We start from the raw sequence: 8,000 nt of genomic DNA, 5'->3' as shown, positions 1-8,000 counted from the left end.
TCGAAAACCTATCCAACGCGTACGCGAGGCAGTCTATTTTCCTGAACTGCAAAAGTTAACAAGGGCGTATGTCCAGTCCTGCCCAACATGTCAAGCAGTTAATTATATTAATTTCCGCCCGGCCGGGTTTCTAAATAGTATTAAATCCGAATTTCCAAATGAAATAATTGGCATCGATTTATTGGGCCCTTTCCCAAAAAGTCAGTTAAATAAAAGTCGCTATCTCCTTGTTATGGTTGATCATTTTAGTAAGTTGACCGAAATTGTTCCCTTAAAGCGAGCCTCCGCGAAATTAGTTACTGATTCTATTTTAAATAAACATATTTTAAAATACGGAGCGCCCCTATAAGTTATATCGGATAATGGTCCTCAATTTGTAAGTAATGTATTTGAAGACATGTGCCAAAAACTGGGCATACGTCATTTAAAAATGGTCCCGTATCGGCCGCAATCAAATATAGCTGAACGGGTGAATAGAAATATAGTGAAAATTATCCGTAGTTATGTTAACAATTTTCATAAAAGCTGGGATAACTATGTCAATGAATTTGCTTTCGCCCTTAGGACCGCAAAACATGATACAACGGGCAAAACTCCTGCTGAGTTATTTTTAGGCAGAAAGATTATAACGCCGTTAGATAAATTAATTTATGTGCAACAAAGAGCCACATAATTTAAAATGGGTGATATAGAAAAACTAATTAAAGAAGCAAAAAATAATACTGAAGTAGCACAGAGAAAACAAAAGCTGTATTTTGGCTTGAAACGACGGGGAGTAACTTATAAAGTAGGGGATGAATTGTTAAAAACTAAGCATTCACTTTCTTCAGCACCAGAAGATAAAACTGCCAAATTTTTTCCACGATTTGAAGATCCATATGTCATAGAAAAAATAACTCACGCTGTAGTAGTGTTAAAAGCCAGAAATGGTGAAACCTGCTCCGCAAACATTGATCAAATCAAACCCTACTATGATCGTAATAAAATGCAAATATTTACAGATCTTTTGCAGGATCCGGCACGGCAGACACGACGGGCACAAGCTCCAGAGGTGGAACAACGACAAGTACAAGGGCAAGCCATTAAGAGGCAGGAGCAAGTGAAAAGAAAGTTTCCCCGCTGGAAAATTAAAGGTAACAAGAAAAAGAAGCCGTTCCACCGTCCAGAAAATAGAGCTCACGAACACCCCCAGAATGAAGAAGGGAGAAGGACGACGTATGCAAAGAGAGCCAGGACAAAAGACGGCAACTATAATCCGGCTCTAAAACGGAAGATCTACTCATCCGACAGGACTCTCCGCAGCAAATGTCGCCGAACTGCGGAAGGGCCACCAGCGGCGGAAGAAAAGTTACAAGGAAAATTTGAACGGCCCGCAACGAGGTCCAAGCAGGAACGCGAAAGGAGTCTCCCGGTTCCGCCAAGACCAGCTGCCATCAAACGGCCAAGACCACAGGCAGAGGCGAAAAAGAAGGTATTCAAGGGTGACCGAACGGGAGAAGAAAAGAAAGCTTCTAGAGGAAGGCCTGAAGGGCGAACCCGCACAAGAAGGAGGATAAATCAAACGAGAATCTCTGCTACCTTCCAGGACTGGGCTCAGAAAAGAATGTCCGAATATAACAAAGATAAGTAAAATTTTATGTTACTTTGCAAACTTAAGTTAATCTTTCATTCTTACTGCAAGTGGCAGATTTCAAGAAGTTTTACGTCATGCGAGGTCTACCTTTATCGCCAAAAAGGCGAGAAATGAGTTGTTACCGATTTTGGTATTATGTTTTTCAATTACTCGCGCGTAAAACTAAAGTTGATGTATAAGAGGAATATGTAAAGACTTAAATATTGTAAAAGTTACTGTATAAATTTTATTTAAAATATTCTGGCAAGAAAGAAGTTTTAGTCTGAAAGACTTTTTGAAATGTAGTATTTCAATGTAGAAGAATTGGCACTTGATTTGAAAAGAATAGAAGTTAACAATGTGCTACTAATGTATGTTTTCAAATGCGTAAAATTAACGGCATGTTAATATGTTCTTATATACAATGTGAACTGTTATTTTAAATGTTAAGAAATACCGTGATATGGTAAAAGTGAAAGTAATGTTAATTTTTTTTTTATTCGTGTGACTGTAAAAAGACCAAATCATGGTGAATATGTGTTAAAGGTTGAATGAATGTAGTTAGGCTCTCTGACGCTACACTTCAGAGTTAGCCACTTTCAGAATAGTACCTCAGGGTTTAGAGTTGAAGTTAGGGTGTGTTACGAGGTCTTGGTATGTTGAATTTTTAACACGTTAGTGTTTTGATTGTAGGAGGAAGTGTTGAACACGTATACATAAACACATTCGTGTTTGGTGTTCTTTTACAACACATGTCAGAGAGCACGGGGAGAGATAATTAAAATAAAGTCATGAATGAAATAAGAATGTTAAGAGAAATATAAATATGCATGTTACTTGCCATTTCATTGTGTAACATTTCATTAAACTAGTTTTCCTTCCAGATCTCTGGAAGGAACCAGATTTGAATAAAAGCTCCTGTTTAGATGCAGTACAGATGAAAAATTGCGTGTCCTTGGAGCCGCTATTGTAAAAACAAATTTCTTTTTTTTTTTTTTTTTTTTTTTTAATTTCTAGTTTCTAGTGAGAAATGTTTGTAAAAGATTGGCCTCGCGTTAGATTCTAGAGCTAAAAGTTTACAACAAGGTCGTTTTAGACCTCAGTTTAAAACTAATTAACTCTGGCGGGAAGTATGTAAGGATCTTAAGTTTTACTAACGTTTATTTTATTTTAAATCTTTACTATCACTTCTTATTTTCTACTTCCGGCCAGAATTAAAAGCGTTAACTTATTTATGCAAAATTTGTCTGGCGAACGCCAAGTACTTAAGTTGTGGCTTTTTGCCAAGCGAGAGAGAGGATGGAGTTAGTCGAAGCAGGCCGCTTACCTTAGAAGTTTTACTCAGTTGCTGGTTGCCTTCCAGGCCAGAGTTTTAATCCTCGTGATAATGTTTAAACGTATTGTAGTGTTAACAGTTCTCTGTACTACATATGGCTTCCTGTTAATATACGGCCAATCTTCCACGTTTATTATTCCAAAGTTAAGTTAGAGTTTAGTTAAATATTTTTATATTCTTACGTTTAGACCACAAGTAGTTTGTCTTTGTATTCCGAAGTACGGAAATTATTGTAAAGAGAGAAAAACAAAGGGTTTTGTATACCCTTCTTGTGTATCCTGTCTACTTCCCACAGTTATTGAACATAGCTTTAGTAAGCTCTCTGTTCCGAGTCAGGTCCTTGTATGTTCCCGAAGAAAGTAAGACAGAACATTGAACCTGATACCGTCACCAATATAAGAAGTATATTTTACACCTCTTTTTTCCATGGAACATGAAAAATTGTTTATCTTTCCATTCATTTCCATTTTTCCTGAAGAACCAGCATGATTCTCTAAACAGGCCTTGTGTTCACTTACGCCATTTCCTAGAAATGACTCGCAACCTTTGCAATATAAAGACAGTATTTCTGTATCGATTACTGTGTTGCTTTCTGACCCTATTACGGAACAGACTCCAACCAAAGACGTATGTCCTCGAGTCTTCCACGTACCGTCTCCACTTACAGTCACATATAACGACGAATTTGAAAGAACGATGTGCAATCACAGGAGGGAGATCCATAACGCAGCAGAATTTCTGCATAGCAGCTTTCCCTTGACCAAGAGTTCGCATTGCATACGTAAATCTTCTGTTTAGCTCTGATATATTTTTTCGGACACCCATCATATTAGAGTTTCTGAAAGTTCTTTTACATGAACACTTTGAGCATAGTAACTCAAATTTTGAACTTAAACCATGATGAAATAGTTCACTTAAATGAACATTACAAATTTTACAACATAAATTATTTTCAATAAATTGAAATAGGATATCCAAATCAAATAGTCTATAACCACTAAAATTAGGCTCTAAAGTTATCTTTATCTCTTGGTGGCAAAACAGTGTCACTATTTAATTTTTTAAACGAACAACTGACACCACACTTCTTATTCATTGTATCATTATGCTGATTTCCCTGGAACTTTCTTTTATTTGGTCGATGACCATAAGATCTTTTATTTTTTACATCTTCCTCACAATTTTCCATAATTATGAGGTGATAAAAATACTAAACAAAAACTGCAATGTTATAATAAAAACACCTTCAAAAAAGTCAAAAGAAATTTAGAAATCGCAAAAGAGCTTGTAAACAATCACGTTTCACGCTAATCCAAAGCTGGAGTAAGATTTCAACACATGCCTATGTTAGATGCCTATGTTAGAATAGTACTATGTATAAATCTAATATATTCCTAAGTCGCGCTTTCGAGACATGAAAAACGCAGTTTGAGTTTTGTCAATCGGCCCAGTAGAACGGGAGATATAGCACAGTCCTCCCCCCCCCCCTTTTTTTTTTTTTTAGCTTGATAACACATCAGCACTGTTTTTCCTCCATCTCAAAATAAATTATGAAGATTTGTGCTTTTGCAACTAGTTGAATTTCAACAGAAATACACGTTCATATGAAAACGTTGAAGCTCTTTTCCGGGTTTATACCTTTATACCTTTATGAAGGGGCCGGTTTTATACCTTTATGCAAATGTAATTCTACCGCATATAGCAGTACCTCCCTGTTAGCTGAATTACGTTCACACTGAGTCTTCCGATGAGAATTTTCCTAATTAAATACCAAAGGATGAATGATTATAAATTTCAAAGCACCTACTATCTTAACGATCGTTTCACTCAAAATCAAATATTCGAAAAGTGAGCAGAAAGGCAAAATAGACAATAGCTAAACATGGAAACATTGAATGTGAATAGCACTTTATTGTTGGTCTGCTGCCTTTTACCAGCTAAGATAGTACTTGCCAGAAACCGAAGATTATCCAACTGTGGGCATTGTGGTAAGAAGTCCTTTAGTGAGTTCTCCAGCCGAGTAAACGTAAATGCGATTAACCTCTCGAAGCCGGCTGGTACAGCAGTTGTACAAGGAGAATGACTTTCTCAGACGCCGGCATCGGTACAACTGTCGTACCATCCATGCCCTACCCATTTTAGAGAATCGCCTATCTGTAGATCTTTGGGTGGTCCATTGTCGCTGCTCAGAGTAGCCGCTGGCTACGCATTATTTCCCTCTTATTATCAGTTTAGCTACATTTTGGCAAAAACCGCAGTTTCGTCTCGCGCCAATCTACTTGAAAATTAAATAGAGGCCATCTCTTTCTCAATCTGTCTCATAATTTTAATGCTACTTTTTTTAGTACTGACTTTTGCTATGATTAAAACGTCAGCGATTTTGCACGCTCTTTAAGCATACCATATTTAATGTTCTTTAATCATAACAAATAAGAATAGATTAATATTTTAGATTTAATGCCCTTCTAGAAAATAGGTAAAACCGTTTTTATCGTTTACTCGTTTACTTCATTTTCATACTTATGAATAATAAGATTTTATTTTGACATTGTTTTGTGGAGTGCATAAAACCCTTAAGAACTGTCAACTCTTTCAAAGTGCTTCTATTATGCAGGCAATTTTGTCTGATTTATCAGGAGATAAATAAGAGACAATTGTATGCATAATAGTTTTTCTGATTTTCATTCATTCAGTGATTGCTTTCCATGATTTTCATTGATTGTAAATTAAATAAAATCAATTTATCTTTACACCCTATTTTAGGATGAGATCTGCCAAAAAATATTTAAATATCAGTAAAGCTCACGTTACTTCTAAACTGAATCAAAACATCAGTTAAATGTTATAAAATTTTGGCCAGTTTTATTTGCTGAAATTCTTATACTCTTCAAGAGATAGAGAGAATTCAGACAAGTTGATAAAAAAATATCTTAAAAAAGTTGTTATTTTGTCTGTAATAAGGTGTATGTCAACTTACTACTAAATGTATGAAAATTAGGATTGGATTACGGAAAAGCACGCGAACGCTATCTGCTTAAGGGAATGGATGCTTTCGTGTAAACCTTTTTAAGAGAAACTTGCTCGCATTTAAATTCGTGGTGGAAACCTCCACATAAAATCAACCCGTTTTTCGGTATTGATTGGATTAATTTGTTCGCTTACTGAATTACATCAAAGCACCCAACGATTACCTGTATAAGGGGAGTTATGTCTTCGCGGAGGACTTTCTAAGAGAAGCTGGCTTGCATTTACGTTACACAAAAACCATGAATCCAACTATTTATCCGGGATTCAAATCCAAGCGAGCTATAAGTGTTCAGCCACCTTTACCGCTTTACTGAAGAGCAGGTAAAAATATTGATAAAGGAAAAGTATTGAATTAACCGGTTTAATTTACTAACCTATATTTCTCAATCGGCAGTATATAAATTACGCATATGAGGGGGATTATTTGTGAATAAATAAACTGTATTGGACTTTTATCCACTATGTCATATTACAATGGAATTATTGCATTTCAAAGTTATTTCTCATGAATTTATTTTGCTCTTCATGATTTTTGATATTTTCAAAGAGAAAATTCCACACTTTAAATAAAAATATACACGAGAAGATACTTTATGCAAAATTTGGCGTAAACGGTTTTCTTAATTTTGCTTTGAAAATATTGCAGGGTAATCGTTTTCATTACTGGAAGAAATATAAAAAACAAATTTACTACATGGTATCAACACCCAATATTTCCTTATTCTTTTGAAAACGTGAAAGATTACTCTTTCTAAAATAAATTGGAAAATATATTATGTGCAAATAGAATATTCGTTGAAAATGAAATAGACTTCAACTTTTGGATATAACGATAGTTTTAGACGAAATTTCTACCTATGGAAAGAAATTGACGTATAATTAATTCTTCATGAACATTTAAAACTGTTCTCAAAATTCTTTTGATGATTGCATGTATAAGTCACGAATTTTTTTCTCGGCTAACATAAACAAAAGCCAATTTTACAAAGAAAAAATCTCGTTAAAGATATACCTTCTTTGCCTGATAGTCCAAAGTAATATTTGTTAAAATTAATTATTAAACGCAACCAATGTATCTCGGATTTTGATTTTTATATTATAATAACAAAATTATCGAAAAAAGCAGATTTAAATCTCTGTTATTGTTATGTAAAGCTTTATTATTGCTGTCAGTTCATCTCAAAATCTATTTGTATTGAATCTCATTCTAATCATCTAATGGTAATAAATATTATTATTATTATTTCATTAAATTAGTCATTACCATTATTTTATTAATGAAAATATGTTATTAAAAATCGCATTCCGGCCTGCAGACTTACAGATCTAGTCTGTATTTACTATATTTTGTTAAATTTTGGTCTCGCTTTCTAATTTCTAATACGAAAATACGCGAATATAAATGAAGAGTGAAAACAAAGTTAAAAAATTCACAAATTATTTACGAGATTGATTAGAAATAATGAATGAAATATAAACATTGCATACATTTTGTTCTAAATAAAGTGTGCACTGGATATGCATCCAGTACTGCACATTTATTTACGCACTATTTATTTAGAATTTTGCTTTCATTTAAATATGAAAACAAAATAATCATCGAAAAAATTGCAAATCTAGCAACTCCTCTACTATGGGACGTAGGCGTCCGACAAACATGTAAATTTTACTTCATCCATGGAGGGGAACTGACGACTTTTCTCATTAGGAAAATGTCAAAGAGGGGGCAAAACTGTTTCGGATCGCGCTGGTCTGAAAGCTATAATATGAGAATTTCGGCTCGGTTTTAGAAGGTTAAGAGGGTAATGCTTGAGAACCTATTGTAAGAATTTTGTGGAAACATTTATTTGGAAGAACGTTTATAAAAGTATAAAGAAACATTACAATGAGAGAAGAAATATAAATTATTATCAGGTTTTAGTCAAATTATCTGTATATGAAAGTCGAAATGGTAATATGAGGAGGATTTTATTCATTTGTGTAAGCATTTTATTTACTTGCATACCAACGAGTTCTGACGAAAAG

The sequence above is a fragment of the Stegodyphus dumicola genome, chromosome 5 (genome assembly GCF_044657685.1).
Source record: "Stegodyphus dumicola isolate Sdum_Otavi_A_Nest chromosome 5, ASM4465768v1".
NCBI lineage: Eukaryota > Metazoa > Arthropoda > Arachnida > Araneae > Eresidae > Stegodyphus > Stegodyphus dumicola.
This window is presented reverse-complemented; position numbering follows the sequence as displayed.